At 35.7% G+C, this 15604-nt stretch overlaps 1 non-coding gene across 1 annotated transcript; it reads right to left on the bottom strand.

Annotated features, from left to right (window-relative positions):
- Positions 1-14646: 14646 nt before the first annotated feature.
- Positions 14647-14754, bottom strand: LOC122293659. Its single transcript, XR_006237330.1, has one exon. It is a non-coding gene; the product is annotated as a small nucleolar RNA R71 (small nucleolar RNA).
- Between the last annotated feature and the right edge of the window lie 850 nt (positions 14755-15604).

Raw genomic sequence — 15604 nt, 5'->3', positions numbered from 1 at the left:
ATATAGTGAAGTGCGCACATTGTTCATTCTTGAGCCAATTCTCAAATGCCTCATGATCCTTTCAGTATTTTTCTGAGTTCCCTTTCTTAGTCTCAATCTGGGAGTGATTTAAGATCTTCAAGACCTCCTTCTCATTCATGATATATTGGATCATATGACGCCAAATGTAGAGCTGAGCATTGACCAAGTTGGATTTACATTCAGCCTTTTCTGACTTGGACAAGTCCAAATTATGGTTTGAGTTTGACTCCATTAAAAACATAGTGAATTCAGATCGGATGTTGGATTGGGACTCGAATTATAAAAATGGATGTCAGATTAGATGTCTATAATCCTGGTATGTCTTCTGGAAATACAACCTTGAATTCTCATACAAGGGGCACATCACTTAGAGCAATTTCTTCCTTGGGGGGCTCTATAATGCTTGCCAAGTAGCTGGAATAACCATCATTGACCATTTTCATTGCTTGTATAGCTGATACTAGTAAGGGAGGAGACCGAAGCTTAATTCCTATAAAGCTTAATTTAGGTTCGTTGAGCAAGGTGAAGGTTAACTTTTTGTTGTTATAGTTTATTCTCGCATGATTGATGGATAACCAATCCATTCCGATAATGACATCGAGCCCATTCATGTAGTAAAATACCAGTGTAGCCCTTAAAGAGCCCTTATGATCTTTATAGGAAGGTTTTCAACAACTTTTTCACAGAGTTTAACCTCCAATGATTGTGGACACATTAAGGTTTTGCTTTAATGGTTTAGTTTTAATATTTTATTAGTTAACATACACTTGAGATATGGAAGAAAGCATAGCTCCACAATCAAATAGTACAACATCAAGTTTAGAAAGTAGTTGTAAGTTACGTGTGACTACATCTATGTTTTTCTCAGTCTCACCTAGGTTGAGAGCAAATACTTGTGTTGGTGTCATGTTCCCTTAATTCCCTCCACGGGTAGGTGGTGGCAAGGCCAAATGCCTTCCTTGTTGAGTCGTTCTTGTGGTTAGGCTCCATGGGCATTCCTTGGAGAAGTGCCCTGGCTTGTGAAATCTGTAACAAATAAATTCTCTAATCCAACAATCCCCAATGTGGGCCTTATTGCACTTAGGGCAATTGAGCCATTTGTTTCCAATGTTTGAGTTGAAGGAGTTCCTCTTAGCCACAAGCTCTTGCCCTTGTTGGGTGTCTGTCTTTGATTGAATGCGAGCCTCTTCCAATGTTGGGCAAAGAATGTTGAGTTTCTTGCCATTTGTTTATGCCCAAACTATTACACGGTCATAGTACAGTTCAGGGTGTCGATCCACAGGGAGTCTAAAGAAACACTACAAAACGCAAGCTTAAAGGAAAATATTAAATGATAATATAACAAAAATCTAAAAATTCTACCTAAAGCATGTAATTAAAATGAGATTAGAGCACGGATAAAAAGACAAGTAAAGCTTCGGGCTTCCATCAATTGGATCTAATACTCTGAATTTTTCAATCCAAATTATATATACAATTAAGAATTATAGCACCAAATTCATAATTGGAAGATATGACAATATATTCATCTACTTTCTCAAATTTAATTTTAGAATCTATTTCCTCTTTACAAACCACAGTTTTTATGTATAAAAAGGAATATCAGATCTAAAGATGACATTATGTTCACAAATAATAGTGCAGCAAATGATTACATCAATGGCATAAAAAACTTGTTTAAGTCACAATCATATATTCATAATCCTATAGCTCAACAAGATCAAACCATAGCAAGATTTAACATGATTGTCTCAAACTTATAAAAATAAAAGAACAAATAGAGATTGAATCTTAGAATTTAAATAATAAAGCTTAATCTATGAATTGAAATAAAGTCAAAGTATTTCACCAATCAATTTACGTCCTAAATTTTACCCAAGATTTAGTTTTCCATAGAAGAACTAAAAAATAAAAAGAGTATTTTTTTTTTCCCATAACTGAGCCTTCTATCCTCCCACATCCTCAATTTCGTGTTAATAATATGTTTATATAGGTCAGAAAAGAAATCCTAATGTCTTCACAATTTTAGCATAAAAAATACCTAACTTTTAGGACTTAACTTGACAGCCACGTATGCACTTCATTAGTCAGAATTTAGAAATCCTTATTGAGACAAATTTGTATCCCTTTAAGATAGCTTTCTAATGAATCAATAATCGCATTAGTCGGATGTATGAGTGGAAAGTTATGATCAAAATACTAAAGAATATCCAAGTTATCTCCTAATGTATTTTGAACTTGGACTTTTTACAGTTTTCTTTTATGATTGGTTTTTTTTTCTTGATACAAATTACTCTCAAACCCCATTGTTATCCTTATTTGAAGAGTCCTGCACTCGTTGAAAGTTCTTAGGTCTTTCCAACGTCTTGCCCACTTGAAAGTCCTCTTTTGAATTTGACTGGGTTTTAACTTGCTATTTTATAAACTTTGAAATTAAATATAAAAATATGCTTAGAAGTATCCCAAATTAAATAGAAACCCAATTCAAGAATATACATTAATTCCTATCATTTCTATTCACATTTTGGTATTTTAGTCAAATAATAAGGTATTTAGAGTGCATTTTTGTACATTCATCACCATTCTTTTCTCCACAATCATGCATCATTCTACTAGCTTCATTTAGTCCCTCAACCGTGAGATACATATGTGATTGTGAATATGCAGGTTTAGCCCTTCTTTACTTCTTATGGTTTTTGTTCTTCATTTGGAATTAGGTAGGATGTGAATCGAGACAACTCCAAAAATTTGGCTACATACTCATCCATCATCAAGGATCCTTGTTTTAGACTGGGAAATTCCCTTGCCTGGATTTCCTAGAGAATTCAGGGATAGTATGCGCCAAGGAACTCTTGCTTGAATTGTGCCCATGAGATGTACCCTTTTGCCAGGGCACACATCAATTGCTCTTTTCTAGAAATCCACCATTTCTTAGTATCTCCTAGGAGTTTGAACATGGAAAGTTTAGTCTTTTGTGCCTTTGTGCAATTGAGTACTGTGAATATTTCCTCAAATTTAAGGATCCAATTTTTCACGACAATTTGTCCCTTATTCCCATTGATAGGCTATAGTAAATGAACAAATTGGTCGACAGTAGGACTATTCATTCTTGGTGGTGGATGTGGTATCCTAGTAGCAAACTAGGTCATAAATTTTGACATCCTTTCGAAAGACTGTCTTGAGATCGAATGGAGGTGTTCGTTGGGTGCATTCACACCCTTGGCCTTGTCCTATGCCTTGGCTCGTCCTGCTGTTTTGCCTTCTCTTTGTCCTTCCATTCTAAGATAATAAATTGTTTTTTATGAAAAACTTATGAAGAGTCTTCTAGTATAGGATTCATCATAAAATTATTTAACAATAAGACATATAAAGTAAACTTTTCTAGTAGTTATGCTTTGAAACCATGTAAGCTATCACAACACATTTTTTTTTTTTTAATGTATTAAGATAAAGAAATATATAACTAGACTAATATATTCCATTCACGAGGTGCTCGCCTAAGGTTCGAGCATGGTTGTGTCCTTTCTCAATGAGGAGTAAGTAACTTTACTATTTTCGTTGCTCAACAGGAAGCGAGCATTACCACTTGCTTTATAAATAGGATCTACGTTGCTCGCTCGCTCGCAACTGATTCTCATTCGTACTCGTCAAGAGGCGAGCAACCTTGCCAATTCTATTGCTTGTTGAGGTCCATGCGCATGAAATCCATGTTGCCACGCATGACATTTCCAAGGCCATTGACCTTAGATCTTTTGGACTTGACCATACCTCACTCTCCTAGTGTGACACATAGGGGTGGGCCGACAGAGTCAAAGTAGCCACCTTCGACTTTGATTGGAGTCGGAGGTCAAAACGTACTCTAACTCCAACTTCGATTGGAGTCAAAGTTCGATTTTGATTAGAGTGTGATTGAGCCAAGGCCCAATTCTGAAATCCTGAGCCCACTTCCAAAGGCCCAAGGCCCATTATGATTTTTGGGTATTTGAAATAGTATAAAAAAAACATACTAACACCATAGTGGGCTTCTAATTTCCAAAAAATGCTTTAAAAAAATTAAAAAACTTAAATACAATGATTAAATTTAGTGGTGTAACCAGTTCAATCCAGTTTTAGAAAAAATTTAAGATCGAATTGGTATGTACCAGTTTTACTTTTAAAAAATCAATTACACACCGGCTACCCTCCCTAAAATTGTACTTCCGATTTTACCAGTTTTAATCCGGTTCGGTCCAATTTTCAAGTTTTAATAAAATGCAAATTCATAAAAAAATTATGTTTATTAAAAAAAAAAAAACTTCTTTAAAAATTCTGTTTTATACTTTTATTCCAAAATTTGTTACTTTATATGTGTCAGAGAGAGATCAATAGCTGAAAACAAATGCAAGGAATCTGAAACTGCATCAAAAGGATACCTAGCTAGAATATTATTACAGATCATTACTATATATGAAAGCAGGTACTCAAATTAATTAACACAAAAATCGTTAAGATAAAACTTTGGTAATAATATTTGAGTCATTTTCTTTCTTTTTTGGTAAATAAGCATACCAATCTTTTGATATTTAGGTTTTTTTTTTTTTTTTCAATTTTAAACTTATTTTAAGCGATAAAAAAAATTTTGACGTGATTTTTCAATTTCAGTTTAAAGTTTTAAAATTTCAGTTTATTTTAAAATTACTTTATATTATTATATATTATATATAAAAAAATATTATATATAATATTAAAAAATAATTTAAAATATATATTATATAGAACCGGTCCAATCTAGGCCTAAAAAGCCTAGAACCTATCCCGACGTGGCCTAAAAAGCCTAGAACTGGAATCGAACTGGTTCCGACTGATTTTGCCATTACGGAAACCGATTCTAGATTGGTTTGACTGGTTCCGGCGAGTCCGATCCAATTTTCTAGTTTTCTAGTTTCCCGATTTCTTTTACACCTTTAATTAAATTACATATATTACAAAACCAAAGAGTAGTAATTGCAGAATGACAAACACAATATTATATAAATTAAAATTAAAATTAAAATTAAAATTAAAATTGAGAATGCCTCTTGAAGCTAGTCATCCTCATGAGCTTTTAACTGCAAAATAATCCAAAAATAAATTAAAAAAATATAGTATGAAATGGTCAACAATATTTTCTCCAAATCATTCCTCTGATCTGGATCAAATGATTTAAATATACTAATAGAGTACTTAAATGGCATCACTACAACACAACTCCTCATCCATGTAAGACTCTCAATCATCCGCAATTATGCTAAGGTTAATAATTAGGTCAACAAAATCATAAAAATTAGAAGTTGAATAATTAAAACTTTAAAAATATTTAAATTATCATTTAAAAGCATATAAAATTACTTGATTCAAGCCTATAGCTCTCAAGATTAATGGTATCTAGTATATTGGGCATTTCACTTAGCCATATTTGTGTGCAAACGAGGGTTTCCATAGTTTTCGGTGCCAATGAAATTCGATAAGCATTCAACACTCGACCTCTGGTGCTAAACGCCGACTTAGAGGCGATCGTAGTAATAGGAATGGTTAGCACATCTCAGACTATTCAGGAAAGAATAGGAAACTTGGTAGAATTAATCTTTTACTAAGTTAATGAATGAATTGCATCACTAGGTGTCTTGATATCTTTCATAAAATAATGCTCAACCTCAAACCTACAATGCATAATATTTCTCGATGCACGGTTTTAATGATACTACCATACCAGTCTAGATGAACTTTGTGCATGTCTATCATCTAACAAAGATGTTGAGTTGGTCAGGTGTGAGGAGCTACCACCTACAATTAAAGAATGACTACTATCATTGTAGTAGCTATATAAATCATCAATATCATTTTTCAACTCTCTAATAAACTCTTCAGTCTTCTCTTCCCCGAGAACATCCTTAATCCATAATTCTATAATAACCAACTTATATCGAGGGTCAAGGATCGCAGCCACAAATAATAACCTATTTATCTTCTCAACATTCTCCAAATATTTATCATATTAGGATTTCATCCTCGTAGCCATAGAAAATAACAATCTCACAGTGTCAGCACAACTCTGTTGCAAGTGGTCATGAAGTCTCGAGAGCTCGTCGAAGTACAAGTTTGTAGTAGTATATTTGGATTCAGATTTTCACATAGTTATATCATAAAACAACTTAAAAAGTTCAACAAAATACTTCACATTGGCCCAATCAACTGTGTCTTGTGCACCGGGCCCCCTTCTCCCTTTACTAACTCTAGAAAGCATATCTCAGACCCTCATCCTCGGCCTCCATTCGCTCGAATGTTCTTTGATACTTCTGCGTTACATCTAACATCATGTATGAAGAGTTCTATCAAGTCAGAAGATTCAAGCACAACATATTAGAACACATGATCTGAAGTTGTTTGGCTATTGTCTTAAACATGCCAAGTCTTTGGATGGAAGCCTTCACATATCTCGCAAGATTAAGGACTTTGGTAATAGAATCATCAACCTCATTCAACCCCTCATTAACTATGAGATTGATGATATAAGCACAAAATTGAACATGGATAAACTCATGTTCATGAATGATATCCTCTTTTACGGTCGTATTTCACTTCAACCTCTCAATTGTAGTGTCATTGGCACTAGCATTGTCAACTATGATATAAAGGACTTTTCTAATTCCCCAATCCTTTATAAAGTCATCCATCTCCATCCCAATGATTGAATCCTTGTGATCAAAAATTTCTTTAAAGCCAATTATCCGCTTGTACAACGTCCACTCACTGTCAATAAAGTGGGTTGTGAGACATGTAGATGACATTCTGTATGGACATTTATGTATCAGTCGAAAATGACACTATCTAGCCAGTGGTAATGAACATATCCTTCATTTCTACCTTCTCTTTTACATGCCTCTTCAAACAATCTCGTATCACCATATACCGTGATGGCATGAAAAATCATGACTCAAAAGTGTGCAAAAATTTATGAAAGCCTTTTTTGTCAACTATGGTACAAGGCATCCCATTACAGATAATCATCTTTCAAGAAATTCCTGCAATATCTTCTCACTGTATTGAGGGATTGACAACTTCTTAATATGCGTACCATTAATGACCATAGAAGTTTCATAACTAAGCTTGGTTTGATCAGTGGCCACCAATCTCTTTTGTATTTTATACTGCTGGCAACCACTAAGATATGCTATTATCACACTAGTGCCTTACTTCTTCAAATGACAACCACAAAGTTGTCCACAGTGGTGACATCTTGCTTGCGGGTTCACATGATCACCAAGAATTTTGGTGAAATGTTCTCATGTCTATGACCTTTTTTTCGTAGGCCGTGGTGGTTGATTGTGCTTAATGGGCATCTACTCCTCCTCATTAAACATGTCCTCATCTTCTACATCTATTAGGAGTTGATGACTTACACAGGAAGTATATGCTTTAGATGTGGTTCTAGGGGTGGAAGTACCCATTGGTGTATGTTAGAATAATGCATGCACGTGCAGCCCATGCAAAGTCTGCAACCCATGATGATAAAACACACGCAGCTAGTAAAGGAAGCACTGCAGTAGATACTAATAATATGCAGCACTTGGCAGAATCCTCAAGAATATTTGTACCCACCAAGTTGCCTACACCCAACCATCCATTGTAGCATATATTGTGCATGTTTTTGTGTAGATCTTTGCTAGTTGTAACTTTTCTATTATTAGAAATATTTTTTTGTCAGAAACATGTATATAAAGAGAGGCCAAGCCTTACTGTAAATGATGAGAATAGAAATACAATTTTTCATTTACTCTGGCATGGTTACAGAGCGACACCAAGAGTACTAGTAACTTTCCACCATTAGCGATCCTCCTCCTCCTCCTTCTTCCTTTCCTTCTTTACTAAATCTTTCCTATATCATCTCTGTCAAAATGAACCTTAAGAACTACTTCTATAGAAGGTTCAAATTGTTCCTTACCTGAGAGGCCAATGCCTCTTCAAATACGTAGATGATACTCATCCAGCTCCCTTCTCCAAATTACCAGATAATTCTTCTAACCTAGAGTATGATGTCTGGGTGTAGCATGATCAGCTAGTCATGTTTGCATTAATCTCATTCCTCTCTAAGTCTATCATAGCTTAGCATGATGTATGGATTTCCCTTGAGAATATATACACCTCTGCCTCTCAAGCATGTTTGATTCAAACATATTTTCAGCTAGCATCCCTTAAGAAGGGAGCTGATACCATTTACGTCTATTTCAGAAGAGCTAAGACCCTTGCTAACACTATAGCTGCAGCTGGTCGCCCCTTACCCTCCACTGAATTCATCCCCTACCTTCTAGCTGGACTTGATCCAGACTATGATGCTGTAGTTTCTTTTGTTACCACGAGAATCGATCCTATTTTCACAAAGGAACTACATAGTCATCATCATGCCCATGAAGTGTGGCTACTATACCATGCAGCCAACCTCTCTCTCTCTTTTCTACCCTAGAACCCTCTGCTAATTTTTTGGCCTTTTCTTCAGCTTTCAATGGACACGGGCGTGCTTCATGTGGTCGTAACAATTGCAGTCATGGTTGTGGAGGCCGCTATCTTCCACATTGCTCTTGTGGCTTTTCTGGTTATGCAGGTACTTCACCTAATGCTTCTCCCTCTTCTTTTATTGATGCTCGTCCCATTTTTCAAGTGTGTAATAAAGTTGGCCACATTGCTCTGTCCTACTTCTACCGATTCAACTAAGCCTACACAGCGGCATCTTTACCTTCAACCCACTATAGCTTCTCTACTCATATGTCTGACAATACTTGGTACCCCGACATTGCAGCCACTAACCATGTCACTAGTGAACTCACCAATTTGAATTTGCATGCTATAGAACATCTTGTTAATGAGCATCTTCATGTCAGTGATGCATCACTATATCCCATCTAGTTTTGCTACTTTTCCGTGCTCCTCTTCTCCTTTTATTTTAACTAAACTCTTGTGTGTACCCTCTTTTAACGAAAACCTCATTTCAATACACCAATTATGTCTTGACAATAACGTTTACTTTAAATTTTATTTTGATCATTTTGTGTTAAGGATTGCAACATGAGGAGTCCTCTTCTTCAAGGCAAAGCCAGTAATGGTCTATACACCTTCACACCAAGCCCCCCTCAAGCTTACTCAAGCACTAATGGTCTCTCTTCACTTCCATTGTGGCACTCCAGACTTGGCCAATCCTCCATCAAAATTTTCTAATCCATTCTTCGTCAGCATGGCATTCCATTTGATCCATTATCTTTACCTTCATTTTGTAATACAAGTGCAATGGCTAAACACCATAGCATGCCAGCTCCTACCTAAATCAATAGGTCTATAGAACCTTTTAATATTCTTTCTAGTGATCTGTGGGGTCCTTCCCCTCATATATCTAATGAAAGTTTTCGGTAGTACATATCTTTTGTAGATAATTTTTCAAGATACACTTGGTTATTTCCCCTTCAACATAAATCCCAAGCATTACCCACTTTTATAAAGTTCAAGGCCTACATCGAATTGCAGTTTAATACAAAAATAAAATAGCTTCAAACGGATTGGGGAAGGGAATTTAGGTCATTCTTTAATATCCTCTCCACCTCTAGCATCAAACATAGGATTTCTTGCCCTCATGCTCATACCCAAAACGGTATCGTTGAACACAAGCACAAGCATATAGTTGACTCAGGATTAGCTTTATTAGCCCATGCTTCTGTTCTACTTCAGTTTTGGTCTTATGATAAATGGGTAATTATGTTGTTTTTAATACTCTTAATATAGTGGGTCAATTGAACTTTATTTGTTAAAATAATAGTATTAATCAGACAATATGCATTAACTCTTCCTGACTTGTGAAATGACATTTTACCCTCTAAGTGGATATATATACTTTATGTTCTCAAGCATTTAACAATTACATGGTCTGATTAATATTGCTATTAAGCAAGAGTTCACTTAAAGTTTATGCCATGGTCCATTGCAGGAGAGAGGCCCATAAGTGAGCTAAGTAAAAGAAGTGGAGCATGTCTGGGAGAAGAACAAGGGCATGTGAGGAATTGTGGCTTGTTCTTGGATGGAAGTGCAGGGGAGATGAAAAGAAAGAGAGGCAAAGTAGGTTTGGACAGGACGTTGGCTCTGACACGAGCTACTCTTGGATGCGTAATGCGTTGGGATGTGCAGGAAGTGGATGCACGAAATGCTGGATCAAAACTGAGAGCTTGGGGGCATATAAAACAAGAAAAAATAACGCGGCTGAGCCCATTATTCATTTTTTTCTTTTCCTAAGTTTTATTCATGGACGATGGCATTGTCTTGATTATTTTTTCTTGGTTTTTACTTTTTCTTTAGGGTTAGATAGCATTTTCATTTCAGATCATTTTTCTTTCCTTAGAATGTTATTTTAGTTTTAGCTTTTTTTAATTATTTTTTTTCTCCTGGGTGGCGTTACCTCATTCTCCAGATTTCATTTTACTTTCTTTAGGTTTTATTTCAGTTTTCATTTTAGTGTATTGGGCGGTGTTATTTTCTGGGTTTCTTGTTTTAGAGTTTTCTTTCTCTTGTATGATGGCATGCAGCTTCATTTTATTTTATTTTTTCTTGTTTTTATTTTCAGTTTTCATTATGTTGGGTATAGGTTTTTCTTTTCTTGTTCTAGCTTAGATTTATTGCTGGTTTTATTTTCCTTTTGTTGGACAACGTTTTTTTTTCTCTAGCTTAGATTTATTTTTCTTGGGCTTTCAGTTTTAGTTTTTCCTGGGCGAGAACGTTCAGACCATTTGGTTTCATTTTCCTTTTGTTGGGTTTTATTTTGGTTTCATTACTTTGGACGTTGACTTCATTTTTTGGGTTTTTCGTGTTTATTTTCTGCGGGGTGGAGTTTTCATTTCAGTTAGTTTGTCATCTTTTTTTTTTTTCATTGGAGGCAGTTTGCTTTTCTTGCTACTGGGTTTTAATTTTTTGGTTGTTACGGACAACATTATCATTATCATTTTCTTTTTCTTCCATTAGACTTTTATTTCAGTTTTAGCTTTAGTTCTTGGCCACGACATTCTTCTTCGTTTATTTTTGGCATTCTGTTCATTTTTATTTTGGGTTTCTTTTGCTCTCAGATTTTGTTATGATTTTACTTAGATTAATTTTTGTTGCTAGAAATATCATGAATTGTGGCATGAGACTCAATTTATTTTGGATTCTAGTTTAACGCAATATTTTATTGATAAATGATGATTTCCTTTTTTTTGCTAGTCGGATTTGAATTGGAAATAGATTACAGCTCTTGTTCTTGATTTGTTGTTGATGTAAGACACAACAAAAACTTAAAAATTATTAAGGCTTTTCTCAATTGATTGTTAATATATATTTAGCTAGTAAAATAGAGAATCCCTTAGAAAAATATTGTAAATGATAAAGGGTTAGAATTGCATAATTAAGTTGTTTAAATAAGTGATTTATTTTATCAAATAAGGATTGAACACTTAATTATGCATCAAATTCTAATATTGAATGTCAAATTAATTGATGCCAATATTTTTGCACATCAAAGTCTCATATTTGCTATGAGAAAATTGAGAAGTTAATTATGGTTTTATAGAATCTCATCTAATAGAGATCAATTGCACTTCACTCAGACAACCAACAGGAGGAGCACACATGCATCATCACGTTGGACACAGCAACAAAAAAAACACCCATTCACACATGTAGCTGCTACAGCAGGAGAACACCAGCTCACACACGCTGGAAACTCACACACGCTGGAAACTCACACATGCTAAAAGCAGCAAAGCACTCGGACAGCACTAATACTCACAGCAGCTACTACACCAAGCAGCAGAACACATTCGGACCATGCAAGGAAACTCACACCATAAAAGCAGCAGAACACTCATTCGGACACCATGCAGTGGACACATGCAGGACAGCAACCAACTCACACATGCAATACACATGCAAAAAGAAACTCACGTTGAAGACAGCAGCTGGAGCAGCAGAGATTATTCCTCCTTTTTCGTTCGGCAACTCACACATGAAGCAGACACTCGGACGTGCTTTGACAGAACATGCACATGCAGCAGCAGATTTGTTCTCTCTTTTTCGAGTAACTGGACGTGCAGCAGGAGATCAATAGCATCACATGGACGGCAGCCACTCACACATTCAGCAACACAGCAGACAACAGCCACACGTGCAGCAGCAGAGAGTTTATTACCTTCTTTTTTTTTTTTTAGAAGCTGGAGCAGCAGGAGATCACATGGGATCATGGAAGGCAAGGTGTTCATTTCAGCTTTCTTGCTTCTGCACATGGAAGGTCACCACGGCATCACATGAGCAGCTCACAAGACACACGGCTATAAAACGAAAGAAGGCTGAAATGCTAAAGGGGACTCGGCTACAGCAGAGCAGACCTTTTTTTCTTTCTTTTTCGTTTAAGCTAGTTCAGTAGCTGGGGTTGGTTTTATTTTTTTCATTTTCATTTTCTGTTTCAGACGCTAGGCTGCAGTTAATTTTCTTGATGTTTCTTTTGGTTTTTCATTCTGCCACAGCCGGAGTAGCATAGTTTTTGAGTTCTTATTTTTCGTTCAGCATTTAACTTACTTTTCATTCGGAGACGGAGACACCTTTTTTTTCTTTTTTCTTTCATGTTACGATTGAGGCGGTTGGATTATTATTTTTCTTGTTGTTCTTTCTTCTGTCATTCACGTTAGAGTGCATTAAGTTTTCATTGACTTTACTTTTCATTTTCAGCTTTTGGAGAGTTCAGTTTTGCCTAGTCATTTCTTTTCGTTGAGAATTAGGCGGCTTTTACTTTTCTTTTCGTTTAGCATTTGCTTATTTTTTTTTCTTTATTTCGTTCAGCACCAGTCTTCTTTCTTTCCGTTCCGTTCAGCATTTAATTTACTTACTTTTTCATTTTTTTTTTTGGGAATTTTTTGTTTTAGTTTCTTTTTTTTTTTTTTCATTTCAGAACTCTCTCATTTTTATTATTTTACTAGTCTTTAGTTTAAGATTTCAGACGGACAGAAGGCCCTCTCTTCCTCTCGGGTTTCATTGTTCTTTTGGATGTTTTCTTTTTTTTTTTCACATTTTCATTCCTTTAGAGACGCAGGGGAGACGGTGGCCTTGCAGCGCTGGTTTCATTTTTTTTGCTTTACGTTGTAGTGTTTTTCAGTTGTTATTTCAGAGGACTCATTTTCAGTTTTATTATTTTTTTTAGTTGCCCAGTTTTCTTTCCTAAGTTCTTAGTTGAGTCGGCGTGGAGCTTGTGGTTTTATTTATTTATTTTTATTTCTTCTCCGTTTTTGTTATGGCTTTACTTAGACTAAGCTTTGTTGTTAGAGTTATCATGTGTAGGTAATTTTTGAAACTTGGGATGTGGAATGAAGCTTGATTTGTTTTGGATTCTAGTATAGTGCAATATTTTGTCGATAAATGATGATTACTCTATATTACTAGTCGGATTTGAATTGAAAGTAGATTGTGGCTCTTACTCTTGTTTTGTTGTTGACGTAAGGCACAACAAAAGCTTGAAAATTATCAAGGCTTCTCTCGATTGATTGTTAATGTATATTCGGCTAGTAAAGTAGAGAATCCATTAGAAAAAAATATTGCAAAGCTTGAGCATAACTTTTTATCTTCCGTTTATCAATGCCTTGACTGGATTGTTAATCGAGAAAATTATCTAGAATCCGAAATAAAGAGAGTCTCATACCCAACCCAAGTGTTCGTTAATTTGTTTTTCTTAAGAAACTCTTATTTTAACTTCGATTATCTTTTTTTCATTGCATTTGAATTTTATTTTCATCACTCATACTTGATTCATTTGTTACTCACAAATCTCCTATACGCTTTGATAACCCATTGTCCCTGTGGAATACGATTCTGGACTTATCCTTAATACAACTTGACACTTCTACACTTGGAAGCACATTCGACTACGAGTCAAGTTTTTGGCGCCATTGCCGGGGACAACTGGTGCTTATTAGAGCATTCCTCTACCGCTAAGAGGACGTTGTGGAGCTGTGAACCTTTCCACAGCCTGGGTGACATCTAATTTTTTTTCCCCTTCTCTCTGTTTATTTTTCATGGTCTTTGATTATCTGCTCTTGATTGTATGACTAGTTGGACTAGAGACCATACATCTCGACTGTTTAGGACAGAATCATTGACATCTTTTAGCTCTGCATCATCTTCTGTAGAATCATCATCAGACACTGATAGTATCATGGCTGAAAATGAGCATCATGATAGGGAAGTGGAGAATCCAAACAGGACTCTTAGAGAATATCTTCAGCCTGTTAGGACTAGCACACCTTCTTGTATCATTTTACCTATTAATGCAAATGCTTTTAATTTCAAACCCAGGATGATTCCATTGTTACCACACTTGCATGGTATGGAATCTGAAAACCCCTATCTGCATATCAAAGAATTTGAAGAAGTGTGTTCTACATTCATGGATAGAACATGCACTGATGAAGTCATAAGATTGAAACTGTTTTCATTTTCCTTAAAAGACAAGGCTAAGACATGGTTGAATTCCTTAAGACCAAGATCCATTGGAACTTGGCAAGAAATGCAAATGGATTTTTTAAAGAAATTTTTTCCCATGTATAGAACCAATGCCTTAAAAAGACAGATCATGAATTTTGACCAAAAGGATGTGGAAACATTTTATCATTGTTGGGAACGATTCAAAGACCTTTTAAATGCATGTCCCCATCATGGATATGAGAATTGGAAGGTCATTAGTTTTTTTTATGAGGGGTTGCAACAAAAAATGAGACAATTTATGGAGACCATGTGTAATGGAGCGTTTTTTAACAAAGAACCTGAGGAAGCTTTTGAATATTTTGATTATCTAGCTGAAAATTCATAATCATGGGATACATCTGATGTTCATGATAGGTCGGAAAGTTCAAGGACAATTTCAGGGGGTGGGAAATATAATCTGAGAGAAGTAGATGATTTGAATGCTAGGTTGGCTATGATTTCTAAGAAATTAGAAACCATAGAACTGAAGAAAGTGAATGAAGTACAAGCTGTACCTCAGATTACCTTGAGCTGTAATATTTGTGAAGGCCAAGGGCATTCAACTAATGATTGCCCAACCATTCCAGCTTTTAAAGAAGTTCTTTTGGAACAATCTAATGCTATTAATATGGTTGCTAAATCTTTTTCAGGTCCTTATTCCAACACCTACAATTCGGGATAGAGAAATCACCCTAATTTCAGTTGGAGAGGTGATCAAGCTGCTTTACCTACACCCAACATAGTCGGTCCTTCACAAATTGTACCCTACACTACCCCAGGAGGTCCAGGACCATCTTAGTATGCCAACCACATGGTGCCAGCCCAGAAAAAGAACCTTGAAGACAATTTCCAGCAATTATCCAACAATTTCCAGCAGCTGTCCACCAATTTTCAGCAATTCATGCAAAGCCAAGCTGCTATCAATAGTCAAAATTCACAAGCCATTGCTGAGATTCAAGGGTCAGTCACAAGGTTGACTACAACCATGAGTGCTCAAGAGAAAGGGAAATTCCCTGCACAATCTCAACCTAATCCCCAAGGCCAAAAC

The sequence above is a fragment of the Carya illinoinensis genome, chromosome 1 (genome assembly GCF_018687715.1).
Source record: "Carya illinoinensis cultivar Pawnee chromosome 1, C.illinoinensisPawnee_v1, whole genome shotgun sequence".
NCBI classification, from domain to species: domain Eukaryota; kingdom Viridiplantae; phylum Streptophyta; class Magnoliopsida; order Fagales; family Juglandaceae; genus Carya; species Carya illinoinensis.
The sequence above is the reverse complement of the archived record's forward strand: the minus strand, read 5'-3'. Positions and strand labels throughout refer to the sequence as shown.